We start from the raw sequence: 20,770 nt of genomic DNA, 5'->3' as shown, positions 1-20,770 counted from the left end.
AGATCAAATCAACCCAGCACTCTCACTGGATGCGCAGATGATGAGACTGGGGCCGTCGCACTTTGGACACATCAAATCAAATTTTATTAATATCACATCACGTAACACATCGCGTCACTTAATATTCTTATTAATATCACAAAGACAGCCGAAAACTTATTGTGTGTTAGCTGCTCAGATGATTGGATTCTCTCGGAAAGGTGGCGATGATGGTGGGGAAGAAGCTGCGGGAGAAGAAGAGGATAGGCAGCAACCACATGGATGGGCTCAGTCAGAGTGACAATGGACAGGCCCCGTTCAACACTAAGGACACGAGTAGAGGACAGAATATTCCGGAAGAGCTATGTAGTACGTGGTCGACTTGAATACATTTAAACAGCAACATATTTCACTTGGAAAAACGTTAAGATCTAAACTTAAAAATACAGCTTAGGAGACAGTCAGCTAGACTAAATTAAAGCCACTGTTCAGGGCGGCATCTCCTGTTATAAAACCAGCTGTTATCTAGACGACAGGTCTGTTTAATGGAGCACAACCTTCGAAGGGCACATCTCTCGCCATTAATTTATGGTACGTACCATATTGCTAAGGAGATGAATACTCCCAGCAGTGAGATGGAGTGCTGACAATGGACACTTAAATCCCTTGGCATCCTTATAGCAGAAAAAAAATTATTTTCTGAGAAAATCTTTTCATCTGAGATCTCTGAGTGTCATTTAGCACTTATGTCCCTCGAACAGGTTCTGCATGCGTACCGAGGCCCCAGTGATTAGTCCTCGTTTATTACCTGAGATAAGGTAAGGCCACATGTTAGAGATGTGATGTTTACCTTTGATATGGGACGCAGCCGCAGAGACGCCCCTAATTACTGGAGGAATCTTATCCGCAGCGAGGACCCGCCTGTATGCGCATTGACCCATCGCTCACTTCCGATGGCAAACGTTGTGAATGAGAGCATGCTGTCGAAGGCTTTCACGGAAAAACGAAGATGTTTACCACTTGCCCAGCGAATCCTCGGTGAGGCCAGTCTTGTTGGGATTCAAATGTTTCTAAAGAAGGTATATAAGATGACGGGATGCTTTTCTGGCCAAAGATATGTTTTAGGTGAATTGATGGCTAGTCTGCTTGTGGCGTGTGTCAATGAGCATGTGTGTATTGCCCCGTGATGGACTGACATCCCATCGAGGATGTAACCTTCCTCACTCCCTGTGCTTCCAGGGTAGACTCTGGACCTCCAGAACTCTGCAGTGGACAAGCAGTTATTAATAATCGATGAGAAGCGGTTAGAGCTGCTGCTTTTGGACCCAAAGGTCGCAGGTTTGAATGTCACTTCCGACTGTAGTACCCGTGAACAAGACACTTACCCTGTATCGCTCCAGTAACATTACCCAGCTGTACAAATGAGTAAATAGTTGTAGGCAGATTTAGATTGTGAGTTGCTTTGGTGAGTGAATGTCGAAGGACTGTCCTGAAGAGCACTGGCGTGGAGGGAAGAACCGCCCAGCAAGAGCTACTCGTGCTCTCTCTTACACTCCTGGATGTACCGTGTTGAACGATTCGTCCCGTCATACCGGCAGCTCTGATGCCCCGGGGGAGCCACTCGTGTTTGCATTGACTCGAGGTGCTAATCGGCTTCAGGTGTGTCCGGGACTCTGGCTCCGCCCCCTTTCCATGCCCCGGGGTCACAAAGCGCGTACCTAGTGAATTACCGCACCTCCACCTCATTACCTTGACAAACAAACCCCTTGCACCTCCACCCCCCCAACTGATCTCTCCTGCTGGTGGGGACACAGGCTACGAGGCTTTGGGCTTCGTGGAAGCTTCAGATCCTCAGCGGCGCTATGACTTGTGGGTATCCGCAGTGGTATCCCGGGGTGGGTATGAGATCCTGACTGCTCAGACACAGTCTGGGGACGACACCCAGCACACGGTAAAATGTCACAGCTGTAGTTAGCGGAGGCAGCGGGTTTGTAATTATTTACTAACGCCGAGTAAACATTAACTGTATATTTACGGAAATGGCATAAACTAAGTACACGTAAAAAAATGGAGGACATCGAAACAATGACGGCGTGTCCTTCAAGCGTGTGACGTTTCAGGTTTAGGAGGCCACGCAACTATCGGCACAGCCTGTTTCTGTTACTGCGGTAAAATAAGGAAACGCGGCCCGGCCTCGTTACCGTTCCGTGATTCATTTGTGAAGGTGAGTCGAGCGTTACATTTACGTTCGCGTTTACGCGTATTCATTTATCAGACGCTTTTCTCCAAAACGACGTTCATCTCGGCGAAAATACAATGTGTGCATCACATTAGGAGAAACGGAGACACGGCTGCAGACGTGCGATTCTTAAGGAAGCCTAGTGTGTTTCTTTCCACTTTATGCACCGATATTCTTCGCACGAGTAGGCGCGCGAAACTCAATAGACGATGAGATGGATAGAGACGATGGAGCGTTATATTCACCGCCTGAATTCCCCCATGTTCTCCAGCGTCAACGGAACCTGAAGGACGGAGGTGTTTCGGCGGGACGACGTGTTTATGATTCTGCCGCTTGTGTTGGCGGAGCGACGCTCCGGCCAAGTAAATACCGTGACCGAGGCCTCTAGGTGGCGCTGCAGCGGCTTCGGGCCTCTCGAACACCCTGTGGGACGAGCGCTAACACGCTCGATGTCGGTCCACCGTGGGGCCTGGGGAGATTTCAGATTTTACCTTCAGCCACATGTTTCGTAGAGGTGGTTGGGCCGTAGCGCCCGCTCCTGAATTGTAACGTGCGAACAGCGCCGTGCCTCTTTAAGAAACGATTTAGCGCTGCGAAGAACTCAAAGCAAACTTTTTGTCGAGTTGCGGAGAGGAGCCCGCGAAGGGCCAAAGAGCCGCCGGAAGAACTGCCGTCAGCCGTCAGTCATCGGCTGTCAGTCGTCGGTGACAGCGACCGCGCCGCACTTGGACGGGAAGTGCTCAGAAATGCAGCCGTTGTGCGATATTAAATAAAACATCACCCCGCTTCTGAAAACATACAAATGTGTCGATGCAGCATTTCGTAAGGACACGGAGTCCTGATGCGGGAGTGCGGAGAGGGAGACGTAGTTTTCATTCTTGTTAATACCGCAAAGGCAGCCGAAAATGTATCGCGTGTTAGCTGCGTGTGTGTCGCGCCCGCCATTCTTGGTGTTCGACGTGACGTGTGTGTTCGGCTGGCGCAGGAAACGGGACTCTTCACCGGAAGGTTGTTGGTTCAAGTCCCCAGAGACATGTGGGATGAAGGCCTGTGCTTCTAAATGTGCTGGAAAGGCTCTTGAATTACTCCACTTAATCCAGCTGCGTGGGTATTTGTGAAAACGGAATTTAGCTGGAAACACGATTACAGTCTAATACGTCCAACTCCTGAATGCAGAGTCCTGTATAGCTTTAGGTGAGAGCATCAACTATATGCATCTAAAGTGAGACAAACTGTAGAGAAATGTCCCTCAGAAGGGTGGACTTGAGTCTGTCTAGCTGTGGTTGGTTGCGCTTGGATCTTCGGAAACCATCGGAAGTCGTGACAGTCCTGCCCATGATGACTTTGGTTGACTCAGTGGATCCTCTGTATTTGACGGTGTCCATTGTCACTGTGGCTGAGTCCATCCACCTGATCGCTGCTCATCCTCTTCTTTTTCCCACAACATGTCCTACTGTCATTGTCTTTTCAAGAGAATCCAACCTTCTCATGACGTGTCCAAAGTGTGACAAAATCGGTCTCATCCTTTATGCTTCCAGAGATGTTGGTTTGATTTCACTCAACATCCATCCATGTGTTCTCCTGTCTGTCCATGATGTCCTTAAAGGTCTCCTCCAGCATCGCAGTCCAAGGGAGTCCATGGGTATTGACAAAACTGTGAGTTTACCTTCGTTCATCCACCTGTATTTTGTTCATAAGGAACCTTTCCTTCTTGGTCCATGTTCTTCAGCAGACTCTTCTTCCCAGGATGCCTTGGGAGTTCAGCAGAGCTGTCTCTTCTTGAGTGTCCACACACCTTTGTTGCTGTCTTAGAGCTACTGTGAAAAGCACCACTTTTGCCTTCTGCTCAGCTGCTCAACTGACCGTTAAGTTTTTCCAGTCTTGTGTGTCACGTGCCCCGAAGGATTGTTTGATCCGGTGTTTGCTGAACATTTTTTCCAGCATCAGAAGCGGGGTGTGACACACCCTAGCCCCCACCCCCCCAGCTCCACCCTGCTGCGCCCACGGAAAAGTCAGACACCGGCTTTCGGTACCTGCTCTTTACTGTCAAACACGAGTGTAATGTAGATTGAAGCGCAACGTGTCCCCGGGTGCCGGATCGCGTGGTGGGGGGACGGGCTGCGGAGGACTCGAGATCGACAGAGCGCAAGCCGCAGCTCAGTCGTCCCCACGCACCTGCAACTGGATTAGGAGGACACGCGTGGGGGAACGGCCGCTGGCGATGGCCTGCGCTCGGGAGGGTCGCCGGGAGACAAAGGGCTTTCAGAAGTGGGGGAGTGGAATGGGCCCGACGGAGGGACGCTAATGGAAGCTAATGGACACGGATTTGCATTGCTGGAGTTCCAAGACGGAGAGACTTCTTGCAGAAGGAGGGAAGGGAGACTGACGGGTCGACGGATGTTAAGAAATGCCGGGATGAGCAGATAAATATTTTCAAGAACTGCAGACCGGGAAAAGTTTATTATGCGTTCCGTGGGAAAGGCCTGGAGCTCGGCGACGTTTCATCGCAGCGTATTGGGAGGGAAGTACATTAGTGACCCGGAAACCTTTTCGATTTGTCTTGACGAAGGAGGGACACGGTAGCTGCACCTGTCACTTCATCCTCCTAATAGTCTGTAGATCTACGACCTTCACGTGGCATTTTGGTCTGGGGTCCACTTTGCCCCAGCAAACATTTTCTCTGTCATATATGTAAATATGTATTTATTCATTTAGCAGGCGCTTTTGTCCAAACTGACTTACAGCGTTACTTACAATTATTTACCCATTTCTACATCTGGGTAATTTTACTGGATCAATTTAGGGTAAATCCCTTGTTCAGGAGTATCGCAGCTGGAAGTGGGAATCGAACCTGTGACATACATTTTTTCCCGTGGTTCTCTGGCCTCCGCGATATAATAAAAATGCAGATATAATGATATAATTTTGCCATGATGTAGTCTTCTCTTGTTGCTCCTCTCCAGCATCCATTTGATGCTCATAATGAATATTTACACTCTATGGACAAATTGACATCCGGTGCTTAATATAGGGCTGAGTTTCCTTTCAGACTTTCATTTGTGCGGAACTGGACCGTTGCAATAGGTGCCCCCTCTCCCCCCAGCTCGTAGTTTGAAACATGGGGGGCTGTGGTTGTCATGGCAACGGCAATCACTTTGTTGCTCGGATCAGAAATGCTTTTGTACCTCAGTACATCGTTGTATATGAAAACGTGATTGCTGACGGGCGGTGGGTCTCCTTTGCTGTGCCACTGTGGCTGGAAATTGTCAGGATGGATGAATGGAGGGTTGGATGGAGGGATGGATGAAGTTCCGTCGAACCTGCGCCCCTGGGACAGCCTTTAGTTTGAACAAATATGTAATTAGGGCAACGCAGAGTCACAATACAGTCCATGATAATGTGTGAAAGGGGGGAGGCGGTTCATTGTATGTCCAGGACCACCTGGACCCTCCAGGCCTGTTCCTTGTTCCTTGTTTATGTGGAGGTGAGTGGACAAGGCGATGGCGCCGTGACGCTCGCTAATTAGCATACGTATAGGAGACCGAGCCAATTAAGAGGCTCTTCCACCTTCTAAGGACCCTTAGCCACGTTTCCTTAGCGCCGCTGCTGATGATGATGATTGTTCCGGGTTTGCACTCATTCGCACAATCAATTAGCACGTGTGTGTGGACAAACAGCCCCATCTGACCCCCTTCCTGCCCTCCTCATTCTCTTGATAATGGAGCTTAACGTAAGGGGATTTGCTCGACGCGTGTTTTTTTTTTTTTTCCGTTTGCTCTAAATGCTGCCACACCCCAGCAGACGACCGCGTCTCGGCCTCAATGCCCCATCCCGGCCCCCGAACCCCCGGCCGCCACCGCACTGCTCCCCGACGAGCGCCGCCCCTCTGTTTACACACCACTTAGAAACTTCCTAGTTTGAAGAAGTTTTTGTGCTCAGCATCCTGTGCGGAGCCTGCCGTTGTGAGCACGTAGACCTGGAGCAGATTAAGCACGTTGCTCCCTCACCCCCCGCAGACCCCGGGGTGCCGCATTAAAAAGGGTTAGATATGGCAGTATTTGAAAGTAAGAAGCACTGGGCTCACATAAGGGTACTTTGGCTTATTTTTCCAGGATTTTGCCCCATTTCAGGCTGTTTTACTGACATAGTGACGTATTGGAGACATTAATCCGGCAGCTGGAACTCGGTGAACTTCAGAAAGGGGCAGCAGGGGGCAGAGTGGTTAGAGCTATTTTCTTTGGATGTAAAGGTCACAGGTTTGAGTCCCACCTACTGCTGGAGGGTCCTTGAGCGACATGTTTACCCTGAATTGCTCCTATAGAAATTAGCCAGATGGCTACACCACTCTAAGCAGTGTAATGATGTGAGTTGTTTTGGAGAAAAGCATCAGTTAAATAAGTAAATGTAAAAATAAACTTGACTTGGACCTTCATGTGCTGGACATCAAATTTGCTGTTTTAATTTGGCAGTAAGTTGGGTCTGTGCATTAAGTACACACACACACACACACATTTTCAGAACCGCTTGTCCCTTACGGGGTCACGGGGAACCGGAGCCTACCCGGCAACACAGGGCGTAAGGCCAGAGGGGGAAAGGGACACACCCAGGATGGGACGCCAGTCCATCACAAGGCACCCCAAGCGGGACTCGAACCCCAGACCCACCGGAGAGTAGGACTGCAGTCCAACCCACTGCGCCACTGCACCCCCCACTGTGCATTAAGTATTGCCACTAAAATGATCATGAGAGACCATATTCACCCCGCACGGGCACTCTTCTCTTCCCTGCCATCTGCAAAACGGCTCAGGTCTATTCGAACCCGCACAGCTAGGTACAGGAACAGCTTTTACCCCACTGCTGTAAGGCTATACAACTCTAACCAATGTGCCACCTGTAGTAACTAGAGTTGGTTTGCTCCACCCAAGCACATTGGTAAATTACACTGTCACTTTAGGCATTCTTATTCTCATTCTCTCGTTCTGAGTTCTCCGACTGTTACCATTATTGTTACCACTGTTACCATTATTTATTGTTATTTACTGTCATTGACACTGTTTTGTTTGACATTGTTTTGTCTGTGCAGTATTTCTATTGTCCTTGCCCATAGTCAGAGGAGAAGCATTCAGGAAGATTTTCATGATACATGTACATGGTACTTGTATCTATGACAATAAACTTGAAACTTGAACTTGAAATGATAAAATATGCTGCTGTGATCATTTTATCACCTCCAAATTAGTCTTTTTTTTTTTAGCATTGTAGTGATTTTTTTGGTGTCACTTTGTGAGCCCACGAGTCCATTTTTCCCCCTGGTAAGAATGAATGGTCATTTCACCCCGTATAACAACCCCTACCTAACGAGGCCATCAGAACCAAACAGACCCATACAGCCTGGGAGAGCTGTACCTGCAGAAGGTTCCAGAGTGGTTTTCACAGGCCATTCACAGCAGCGCTGAGGGTGTCTCTGGACGACACCTTGGTCATGACTTGTATTTCCTGATTTATGGGACTCGACCCCAGTGGGTTTGGACCCCCGCGCAAGGAAAAACGGCAATAAATAAAATAAAGGGAGGAGTAAGAACATCGGCGGCCCCGCACTATATCCCGGTCACACACATCCAGGCTCCTGGCCAATCGGGGGGAGATGCGGAGATGCCGACGGAACGCAGACGGAGCACCGGCGTGCGTCACGACGCCAAACGCTCTCCGATGGCGACCAAGGGCAGGAACCCATACGAGCACAAGAAGAACATGCACACGCCATACACACGTAGGGTTTGTGTGAACTTTGCATGTACCGTCGCCATGGTGATGCCAGAACACATGTCAAGGTGTCCTCTGTGTGCGTTACTCTCTCTTCTGCTTTTGACACAGAAAAAAGTGCTGAATACATAATCCGTTTGCTGTCTCCAGATCTGTCGTGCAAAGAGCTTTTCTAGGGAACACAGTTAGTCCTGAGTTCTCAGCGAAATATTAACACGGCTCATCAATAACGAGGTGTTAAGTCACCTTTTAAACGCTGCCCGATATTCGGACCTCATTCTCCACCTCGCTTTGCGTTTTCTGCCTGTAACCACTTTCAGACCGAGCGGCTCGAGGTGCACAATTTGCACGAAATCGCTGTGAAATCTTTCCGTAATATTTTCCAGCCACATGCGTTTGTGGATTGTTTATGTAGTTGTTTCAGCTCTATTTTATTTGTCATATTAAAAGTAGCTGGAAGACGGTTGGAAAATCCACGCGCCTGAGGTGATTGATATAATATTGACATTTATTTGTTTATTAGATGGGCGGCCGCGGAGGTGCGGCGGGCTTGGCCGAGGCCTGCCGCGTGGCGGGTCTGGGGTTGGGGTCCCGCTTGGAGCGCCCTGTGGCAGACTAGCGTCCAGTCCGGGGTGCGTCCCCCCTCCCCTCCAGCCTCGTGCCCCGTGTTCCTGGGTTAGGCTCTGGTTCGCTGCAAAACTACTCGGGACAAGCAGTTGTGTGTGTGTGTGTGTTTATCAGATGATTTTCTTCAAAGTGATGTACAGTGATTGTTAACTAGTATTCGCAGGACACCTCTGTCTGAGGTGACTCGCAGCGCTAGATACACTACAGTAACACACCTACAGTCATTCACACGTCTCACCAGCATAACACATTCATATTTATTCATTTAGCTGATACTTTTTTCAAAAGCAATTTACAGTATTAAGGTACTTAACATTATTTACCCATTTATACAGCTCTGATTTTACTGGAGCAATTTTAATGTAAGCACTTTGCTTAAGGGGGGAATTGAACTGGAGACCCTTGGGTCCAAAGGCAGTAGCTCTACTGTGCTACCAACTGTCTCCACACACAGATACCTAAACCTACACAGGGCAACTAAGAGACATACTCCACATGAAGGACTTGTGGGAGGAAACCAGAGCACCTGAGGAGATTCCAGGTGTGACGTCCTCCTAAGGCCACCTCTAGAAGCATGTCACACCTGGCGTGGAGGATTCTGGCTTTCAAAAACAGTTACACACACACGCACCAAAGCAACATACCTAGATGTCCTTCCGGAGCTCTGACACGAACAGCTTGGATGTCAAACTGTTTGGATATAGGAGATAAAGCTCCAAATTACCATCAGGCTTGAGCAAACGTTCTTTATTTCTAAAAGGAGATGAGGTCCTCGTGTTGTAATCTCTACCTGGAGATGTTCCTTAGCGTTCCAGCACCCCAACCGTTAAGGCACGTAAGCCGCACGTAACTGCCGAATTTATAAGACCCTGATGCTCATGAGAATATTAGGATCACGTACAAAGGACCTGCGGACTCATGCGGACGGGGTTCTCGGCCGATTCTGTCCCATCTTGTGTTTCCGTGTAGGACAGGTGAGACAGGCCCAGGTATTTTCCACAGGTGGATGGAGACTGGAAATCCTCCCAGTCAATATGACAGGAGGCAACAAGACCACTGAACAAGACCCCCCCCCCCCGGCCCCCGTCACAGCCCGTCTTCGGTGTCACTCGTCCCGCAGGGGTGCGTTACAGTTCAGAAGGTGTCAGTTGCAGAGTTTTACACTTTGGCCTTTTAAGCGTCATAACAGCGACATAACTGAGGTGTTAAAAAGTCCATCAGTTAGTGATCTGCTGCAGCCCCCCCAGCATGTTGAAATGATTATAATGTTTTAAAAAGAGGTTTGCACTTTTCCACTCCCTCTCGTCCCCCCATGCATACATTTAAATGTAAGCGTGTGTGTGTGTTTGTGTGTGTGCACCAGATTGTCCTGCAAGGGACTGGCATCCCGTCACGGGACGTACTTCGCCTCATACCCGAAGCTTCCAGGATAAGTTCCGCACCACCAGGACCCTGACTTGGACTAGTGAATGGATGGACAGATGCTACGTATTTAATATGCAATTTGAGCTCACATTTTGACTGAAAAACATCTGGAATTTCAATAAATCTGTAATATAAAGTATAGCAGGCAGTCTAGCAAAAAATGTAGCAAACTAGAAAAGAGTAAACAGCTATACTGGTAAACAATTAGTAAATATGAATTAACGGCAAAGTAACGCACACAATATATATAAAGGTTTCACCACACGGAGTAAACTTCCGATTAAACTCTTCATTCGTACCTTCAGAAAAATCAATTTGTAAGAACTGCCACCCTTTAACTTTTCCATTTCGCCTGTGCGTAAACACGGCTCTTTCATGTCTCATTAAGTATGGAAATGTATATTTGTGTCTCGTCTCCGACGCTGCGCCGCCTTTTTTGCGGCTACTGTTCAATTTAATACCCTAATCTGCATCTTTCATGTTTTGTTAATAAGCAGCATTGATTTAGCATACAAAAGTCAATAATTCCGACATGTCGGATGCTGTTTGCATTTAAAGCAATTTCCATGGCAACAGCCCTCCACCCCCGATACGGATTTATTTTCAGCGTTAAATTTGAACAAGTGGAGATACACACACGCGCGCTCTGTGAACCTGCGCAAAATTAACTGTAGATAAAATTAATTAAGAGCCCAAAGCCAAAATTAGTCGACGTTTGTTTCTGAAAAACTTTTATTCACGATCGGTCTCCGTGGTGCCGTCGCTCAGTCTTGTTATTATAATGGAGCGGAACCCTTGCGGCTCCTTCGCCCGAAACCCTAATGGGACTAAATAGGGTAATGTGAGTAAACGGAGCAGTGTGACAGTGTGTGAGGACAGCGCAGTTTGGTTTTCCCCCTTCCGGCTCCCAAAAGTGCACCTCGCACAGACTGACATACCGTGGTAATTTCTGTAAAGATCCACTGCGGATCATACTTTCTGCTGTGGAAGGGATCCAGGGGTCACGGCGGTTAGAGTCACCTCCTTACAATGTTAAGCTGCATACACTGATTTACACATTTATACAGCAGGGTCATTTTTACTCTATCAATGCAGGGTAAGCATGTTTACATTTATTCATTTTGCTGGCACTTTTCTCCAAAGTGACTTACAGTATTAAGCTATTAACAGTTCCATATCCGTATATACGGCTGGGTAATTTTTCCTGGAGCCATTCAAGGGTGTTGCAGGTAGAACCGGGATTCAGACCTACAACCTTCATCAGGGGTGCTACGATAACAGGTGGGATTCAAACCAGGGTGCTTTGAGTCCAAAGGCAGTAGCTCTAACCACTGCGCCACCTGCTGCTCCCTTCTGTAATGCGTTAATAGTGAATGTTTTATCCGCAGCACGTGTTTCCTTGTGGGCCTCGGCACCCGAACCTCTGCGCCCTCCATCAAACGCAAGGGCCCGCTCCCCTTTCTGCCTTCTGCCACTCCGTTCATCTGCACCCGAGTGTCTTTTGTGTGGAGAAATGTAAACCCCCCCCCGACCCCTGACACCACCCCCAGCCCTTTACACCCTTCCTGCAAACCTGCAAATATTGTCTTATCCATTAGTGTGAGCTCACAAAGGAGGGAGTGGACCCCCATTGTTGACAGGCAGAGCCATCGGGGGGGGCTGAGGGGTCAGCTTTGTGTGGAGCCTTTCACATGCTGCAGGGTGTAGGGACAAGGCCCGCTTTTGCACCCCCTCGCCACCACTGCATCCACCCACGGCAGACAGGCCCGGGGCGTGGGAAGCAGCCCCGCTGTCCCACCCTGGACCCACACAGTCCGGACACAGTTTAACACACTCTGTTTTTACTGCGCAGCCCCAGGGAAACGCCCGTTTACCACGCTGTGAGAACGGGCCCTAATTACGGGACACCTCTTGGCTCAGCGGCTTTATTGTGTTTTGTTTCAATTTGGCCCTGTTCCTGTCAAAGCGCAAAAGTAAACAACATGGTAATACCACTGCTATTGGAACGGTGAGGCCAGAAAGGCAAAGAGGTACTTACCCTGAACCGACTTAGTAAAAATGGCCCTGCTGTATAAATGGGCAAATCAATGTAAGTTGCCTTGACGAAAAGTGTCAGATATATAACACACACACACTGGCGGAGGCCACTTGTTCCAAGGGGTGGGGTCGTGGTGAACCGGAGCCTAGCCCGGCAACACAGGGCATAGGGCTGAAGGGGGAGAGGACACACCCAGGACAGGATGCCAGTCCATCACAGGGCACCCCAAGCAGGACTCGAACCTCAGACCCGCCAGGGAGCAGGACCTGGCCAAACCCGCTGTGTCACCTCACCTCCCAGACATAGAACGGTTCATATTAATTAATAACCAACATTAATAATTAATACAGTTTATATTAATATATTAGTTAATATTATTCATTATTAACTAGTTGATATTAATGTGAAGATTTGAGGAAAGAGTCAGCTGAGTAATTAATGAAATGTAAATAGCAGTTTCATTACTTTGCTTTTAACAGGACCTCCTGAGTAAAGGGCTCAATAAAATAAAGAAGAAAGATTCAAATTCTGAAGTTATAATAACATGGTAAAAATGTGTACATGAGCACACACATACACATCTTTTGGGATGCTTGCTCTGACGACTGAATCCCACACGCTTTGCAGGCGTCTCTTCTCCAGCGCATCAGAGCGTTGCGCTGTCGTTCAACAAGGCCACTTTGGAAAGGGCCCCAGTATCGAAGCCAGCGGTTAAACCGACCAGTGACCGAACACTGCTGGACCCACAGCTGTTCCTGCATGGCGATGCCTGTCCCTGTCAGCGGCCCGCATGTGTGTTTTGGGTTTTCTCCACATCTTGTCAGCACACACGAACCATGAAATCCCCACACAAATTTGAGGAAGTGGCTGGTGCCAAAATAAAGTCACGGAAAAACCGCCATCGGTGACAGACGGCGTGAAGAATTTGACTTCTCTATTAAAGCGCACCATTTTTCTCAAAAAAAAAGAAAAAGTTGGATTTGCTCTGTGTGCTGGAAAAAAGGCTCTTCACTCATTGAGATACAGTTCACAGAAGCTCCAGCAGGGGACGTAGTGGTTAGAGTTGCTAGTCAATAGACCCGGGTTTAAATCCCACTTCCCACTGTATTGCCCTTGATCAAGGTACTTACTCTAATAGATAGAGTAAAAATGACTATAGATTGCTATATAAAATGGTTAATCAGTGTAAATGACTTGTAGGGGGGAGCGGTGGTGCAGCGGGTTTGGCTGGGTCCTGCTCTCTAGTGGGTATGGGGTTCAAGTCCCTCTTGGGGTGCCTTGTGATGGACTGGTGTCCCGTCCTGGGTGTGTCCCCTCCCCATCCAGCCTTGCACCCTGCGTTGCTGGGTTAGGCTCTGGCAGCGGGTTTGGCCGGGTCCTGCTCTCTCCTGGGTCTGGGGTTTGAGTCCCTCTTAGGGTGCCTTGTGACAGACTGGCATCCTGTCCTCGGTGTTTCCCCTCCTCAGCCAGCCTTACACCCTGTGTTGCCAGGGTAGGTTCCAGCTTGCCACAGCCCTGCTTGGGACATGTGGCTTCAGCCTGTGTATGTGTATAACTATATCTAATAAAGGTGCAAATTCTCCCAATATATATACTGTACATGGGAGGATTTGCACCTGTGCTGTTGGGGTTAGTATCTGGTCAGCCTTGGACCCCATCGGTGTTTTCAGTTCTATTTGCCTGCACAGGTCTTTTTACATGTGCATCATTTTTCTTATTGTTTATGTGACTCATAACTTGATGTGTTCTCTTAGTACTTTTTGCATTATTGTTTACTAAGCCTTCTAACTCTGAGACATACTGGAAAAGGCACTATGAAGAAATCAGTTCATCCGAATAATTTGCTCAGATTGGAGCCTTGCAACCCTGTAATGGACTGGCCTCCTGTTCAAGGTGTACCCCCTTCCACCTAATGATTCCATGATAGGCTCCAGCCCACCAAAACCCTACTTAGGACAAGCATTTAATGAAATTGGATGGACTGATAGAGCCTTACACCTGTAGGATTTGGGTTCAAACTCTCGCTTGTGCTGTAGTACCCTTGATCAAGGTGAATTGACACAGTAAAAATAACCTTGTTCAATGCATGCAATTTATATAATGACCTATATAAATGGGTAAATCAGTGTAATCAGGTCCAACTTCACATTGTAAGTTGCTTGAGAAAAAAGCACAAGATAAATGAATAAATAATAAGTCTTCATAAAGTGTGTCTCCACTGAACGCATGAAGCGCGTGAGTGGAAGCTGCCGGTTTTTGCTGGGACTGTGCTATAGTTACCGTGGTGTCTGGACCAAGGCTCTCAATATGGAGGTGATTACGTATGTGAACAAAGTGGAGCACAGGGATAGAGGTGGTATGCTTGTGATTATATATAAACAACATGACTATAATAATAAAATCACAAAACTTGCCCAGCATGAAGCAGCGTCAATCAAGAACACACCATTCTTGCACTGTGGTCCAAGTCTGACAGCAGCCAAGACTTTTTTGCACACAGGCTGTACAACCCATACCCTTTTGGCCCCCAAAGGCCACCCAACAGCTTCAATATGACCTCCAGAATCACCCTGAAAGGGCCTGTGAACAATCAGTGTGTGGCGGGAGCACCGGAAGGGTCCGAAAGGCAACGAGTGGGCAGGGCCATGCTCCCGGTGTATGTGTGCACACATCATTTGCATTGAAAGGCTCGTGTCCACGGGGGATCCCAATCCAGCAAGCCTGGCAAATTGAGGATAAGCCGTCCATTTGTTGATCGAGGAGACGGGGTGGTCAGACGGAAGGAGATTACAGGGCCGAGGGGGTGGAGACACTCGATATGCCCTCAACGCCCCAAAGCTGTTTGGGCTTTAACTCCCCAATAGCCATCAGTTTGTGCTACTTTCTGAGATAATGAGGTGCGTTTAAAGAGGGCTTTGTGGTGATGGACATAGTGGCTAAAGGTCTGACACAAAGCTGGACATGGTGCCTGGGGATCAGGGGAATCTATCTATCTATCTATCTATCTATCTATCTATCTATCTATCTATCTATCTATTTTGTGATGAAGCCCTCATTTCAAAAAAAGAAAAGTAATGCAGTTCCCTAGGGTTACGAGTAGCTGACAGCACAGTGGTTAAGCCCTGCTATTTTAGCCTCTAAAGGCTGTAGGTTCAAATCCCAACTAGTGTTATAGTTCCTTTAAGAAAGGTACTTTCTCTCAATTGATCCAGTGAAATTACCCAGCTGTATAAATGGGTGAATATTAATATTTATGGTTGGAGGGGGGGGTGTGGTAGCCCAGTGGGCTTGGCTGGGTTCTGCTCTCTGGGGGGTCTGGGGTTTGAGTCCTGCTTGGGGTGCCCTAGAACACACTGGCGTCTTGTCTGGGCGTGTGTCCCCCTGCGCTGCCAAGCTAGGCTGTGGCTTGCCGTGACCCTGCTCGGACAAGCAGCCCGAGACAGCGTGTGTGTGATTTGTATTTAGATCATCTCCATAAGCTGCTTTGGAGAAAAGCATCAGCTAAATAAATAAATGGAAAAGTTTCTCAGTTTCACATTGCAAACCCATATCCATGGCACAGTTCATTAAATGCTATATGTTTTGGATTTGTTTGGTGTCCAGTTTGAGCTATGAAGGCAAACAACGTTTTACTGCCTTTCTGCTGTCTGTAAGCAGCGCCTGTTTATACGTGCAGTGATTTGTCACTGACGAGGCGCTCAAGTGTCCATCCGTTGTTGGACCGAATGCAGTATGAGTATCTAGCTGAAGCTCGCCGCTCTTCCGCTTGAACACGCCGCCACTGTTTTCCACGCGTTCCGCAAACGTCGGTTCCAGAAAGTCCTGGTTTAATGTGCCTGTGAAACAGGTTCAGGAAATGGGGAGGGTTAATAATAAACCTCGGCTCTTGATGTCTGTCGAGCGAGCGACTTGAAGCGAGATGAAGCTTTGCTCCGTGCTCAGCAGGAGGTCCAGTAATAAACACGTGTACCGACTCTGACTTCTTAATTTTACAGCATAGTTATTGATTCATTTATCTGACACTTTTCTCCAAGGTGACTTACAACGTGAGCTTTGAACACCAATGTACTTGCAGTAATTGCCTCTTGATACAGCAGGGTAATTTTTACTGTATCAATTCAGAGTAAGCACCTCGATCAAGGACACTACAGCAGGAGATGAGACTCGACCCCAGAACCTTAGACTACGAGGTGGCAGCTCTAATGTGGTCTGACCTGCTGCTTTGAGCTTTGCCTGGTTCCACCAATACCCACAGCACGGTCCCGAGGAAACCATCTCCTGCTGCTCTTGGGCCGCAAACTGTCAGGGAAACGCTTCAAGAACCGACGGTTATACTGAGAACCCAAAATTTGCAAACCTCAGCAGTATTTTCCATCTGCGGTTTCAAATTTGTTAGACTGACACTAACAGCAACACAAAGAAGTCTTAAATTGCCTGGTTGCCTGGGGTGGGAGGTGTGGGGATGGCTGTGACCTCAGAGCTCTAGCATTGTTGGGCGAGACCTGGTCACGACTCCCCCTGCGTCAAAGATCTCCAGTTGTCACTGTGGTTTTCTCCGGATATTCTGAGTTGCGACCCCCCTCCGGACACAAGTGGAAACTCTGAATTACCATTGCAGTGTGTGCGCATCTGTTGACAAGCTGGCATCCCGTACGGGGTGTGTACCCACCCATCCATCCATCCATCCATCCATCCATCCATCCATCCATCCATCCATCCATAACCAGTTGTGCAGTGCAGGGTCTTGGTGGTCCAGACAGTATCCCGGAAGCACTGGGTGTGAGGCAGGGTACGCCCTGGACCCTGGATGGGACATCAGTTCATCGCAGCCTTTATCAAGTGGATATTTATAATGAATATGTGGAAAGAAAAAATTAAATGAATTTGCTATGCACTCGGGACAAGCGGTTTCAGACAGCGTGTGTGTGTGTGTGTGTGTGTGTGTGTGTGTGTGCGTGTGCGTGTGCGTGCTATGGACTCTCTGGCCCAATCATCCTTCTGCCAGGCATTCCTCCCAGTACATACATGAATATATTTTTAAACATGTATCTCTTTAATTTACCACGGTGTTTGCTCTGGGAGGAAAACGTCGCAGCTGTGCTGATCGCTGTGGTCCAGCTGATAGGAGGAGCTCAGGCACAGTGCAACAAAACCCCTGCGTCACGTGAGCCACATAAACTCTATCGAACGAAAACAAAACAGCCTTGGCAGTAACCTGTAAGCGATCCTTGGGAAGCCGTCCAGCCCGACTTCGTTCCGGCTGCCAGTTCTCTGCTTTAAAAGTAAACGGTACTGAAATAACAATTACAGGGACTGTTAGTAAAATCTTTCACAAGGGAATAATAAGCTGACCCTTTCGGAGCAAGAGAAAAACGTCATCGCCGTGTCAGGGGTCTCCACATCATCCTTATCTGGAAGCAAAGGAGTCCCTGAGAAAGTGCATTTATATATCAAGCAAATGTAAACATTTAATATTTCAACATTAAATCCCAAAATGGGACCAGCATCTCCAATGGAATTAATGTGGCACGAGTGTCGTTATATACGAATGCCTACTAATATACTAAGCTACTTACACTGATTTACTCATTTTTACAGCACTGTCATTTCTACTATATAAATTCAGGGTAAGAACCTTGATCAAGGGTGCGGTGGTGCAGTGGGTTGGACCAGGGTCCTGCTCTCCAGCGGGTCTGGGGTTTGAGTCCCACTTGGGGTGCCTTGCGATGGACGGGCGTCCTGTCCTGGGTGTATCCCCTCCCCCTCCGGCCTTACGCCCTGTGTTGCCGGGTAGACTCCGGTTCCCTGTGACCCCATATGGGACAAGCGGTTCTGAAAATGTGTGTGTGTGTACCTTGATCAAGGGTGTTAGAGCAGGAATGGGGCATCGAACCCGGGTCTTGTCTATAAAGAGACATCCCTAACAACATCACGGGCGATAGAACGCATGTAAAAAAGGCTATCTGTCGTATTCTGAAACCACATTATATCGTCGCCAAATATCTGGACCTACGAAGTCCGGTATAATAGACAGTGACCTCAGATGACCTTTGCCTTTGCTCACGAGGTCAGAAGGGAGAAACGTCTGGTTTTCGTTTGTTGCCTTTGGCTCCCAGAGTGAGCCTTTCGCTTGTCTTGTTTTGTTCCTACGAACCTCTTTAATGTTCAAATATCACTACAGTCTGTAAAGAAGTGTTTGACTGCGGTTGGCAGGCGTGGTAATTAGCGTTGCATGGTAACACGTGCCGTGCCTTGATCATCTAGCTCACTTTTATCAGCTCCGGCAGCTGCGATCTCACCTGGCGCGTCAGGTGCGAATTGCAGCCAAACCGAAGGGGGGGGCTTCTGAAACCGGGAGTTTGATCTGCCCGGTTTCTCATTTTCCAGGTTCGGCCCGGGTCTCCGGTAGCGGTTGGCTTTAAAGCGGTCATTGCGGAAAACGCGGCAGAAAATTTTATTTTTTAACTTCACTTTTATACCTGAGATCAATATTTCGAATTCTGAGAGGTGAACGATTTCGGAATGTTCCGGACTCTGAGGGAACGGCACCGAAACCACGGAGACGGTGTCCGAGTTGTGCGGTCCGGTCCGTCAAGCCCCTCCGTCAGTCAGCGCAATAAAGCAAAATATTTATGAAGCAAAACAACATTCCGGGTTGAATTCACACAAAAACAAAGCATCCCGTGTTTTTCATTTGTGAACGTGAGGTCTGTTGAGTTTGGAACCGGGTCAGAGTGACCCAGTATCGCTTTGCCGCTCCAGGGTTACAGAGAAGTTTCGAAGGGGAGTCTGGAAGCATCGTAAATAAACACACGATGCTGTGTTCCACGGGAAAACACCACTCATCCCAGGTCTCCAAACGGTCACACAGGGTACCGCCTCCACTGGGTGTCCTCAGAGTCGAGGGTCTGCAGGAATGTTGGGTGGATCACTGATGTATTTCCATTTACTGCAGAGAACAGCTGAGATTTTTCATCTGTAAATCATGAGAATGCAGTGCAAAAATAATATTTTTAAATATCCATAATCAATAACTATGTTCATGATCCTAATTCAAAATCATGTGGATCCAGAGCCTACCCTAGAAGCCAAGGATGTGAGGCTGGGTACATCACAGAGCAATAACACATCCTTACTCACATGCGCTAAGGGCAATTTAGAGCCACCCATACACATAATACAACTTTTTGTATTCCATATAGACTGAGCCAGATTCAAACCTACAGCCCAGGAGATATAACACACCAGTGCTCCCTGGTCTGTCATTGAGCCATTCACTGTATTCTGTTTCAGTTATTTAGATTTCATAATTAATGAACATTTTTGAATTAACATATGTTTTTTTTCCATAAGTGTATATTGATAAACATAAACATTGTTACACTGTACATTGAAATACTATTCATGTTGTATATAAATACACAGTATATTTATATAGAGATGTAGAGTACTATATCCAAAGTAACTTAGAATTATTTACCAATTTATTTAGGAATGTAAGCTTTCTTGGTGGCATGATGGTATAGTCAGTAGGGTTGCTGTTTCAGAGGTGGTGTGAGAGAACATGGGTTCAATCCTCACTCAGTCTGTGCAGAGTCTGCATGTTTGCCTTGTGTCTGTTTCCTCTGGTTTTGTCCCACAGTCCAAAGACATGCTGTTCAGCTTCACCCATTTTGTGTGTGTTCCACTGATGTATGGATGAGTGACCCAGTGTAAGTAGTGTATCTAGCAGTGCAAGTCTTTGGGTGCTCTGGTTTCCTCCCACACTCCAAAGACATGCTGTTCAGGTTGCCCCATAGTGTGTGAGTGACAGAGAGAGTGTGTTCCACTGATGTATGGATGAGTGACCCAGTGTAAGTAGTGTATCTAGCAGTGTAAGTCACCACGGTGAATAAGGTGTGTGGGCTGATAACACTACACAGAGTTCACTGGAAGTCACTTTGGAGAAAAGTGTCTGCTAAATAAATAAATGTAATTTACTGAATCAGTTCAGAGAAAAGACACCGATCAAGGGTAAATCAGTAGGAGGTGGGATTCAGACCTGGATCCTTTGAGTGGAAAGCATTAGCTCTAACCACTCTCATGCCTGCTGGTTCTTTATGTGCTTCCTAGATGTTACATTTTTATATTTTCTGAGAAGTTGGACATTTTTGTTGTATTAAATTTGCATTTATATTTGCGTATTGTCGTATTAAATTGCAGTGAGTTTGCTCGTCGGTGGACTCTTTAAATTAAAGTTTCAGAGAGACCACCCCCCCAGGATGCACTCAGACCGCCTGCTAGAGTGATTAATAAGTACGATAACAGGGCGCTTTACCTCGGCTGTGGTTCCGCCTCTTGGTGCTGTAAATAGAGTCAGAGCTCAGTAAATTCACAGCGCACAGAGGAAGGCGGAGAAGGAGCCGAGAAGGGAACTTCGAGAGGACAAGCCGTGCAGCTGGACCGGTTTTCATTAAATACTGTAAAACCAAAGGGCAGTTTACGCTTCACAGTCCAACAGTTCAATTTGACCAAATGTGAATATGACACATTTCTGGGTTTTTTTCTCCGTGGAAAAGCACCTCGTTCACAGCCACGGTTGACAAAAACCTACAGCCTTCTGACACTCTGGTAAGACATTCTGCCCCGGGTTGGTTATGTTACCGATGCCTGGGTGTCCGGGACACTGCAGAGAGGGGGAAACATATTTTACACACACA

This window comes from Scleropages formosus, chromosome 7, assembly GCF_900964775.1.
Source record: "Scleropages formosus chromosome 7, fSclFor1.1, whole genome shotgun sequence".
NCBI lineage: Eukaryota > Metazoa > Chordata > Actinopteri > Osteoglossiformes > Osteoglossidae > Scleropages > Scleropages formosus.
This window is presented reverse-complemented; position numbering follows the sequence as displayed.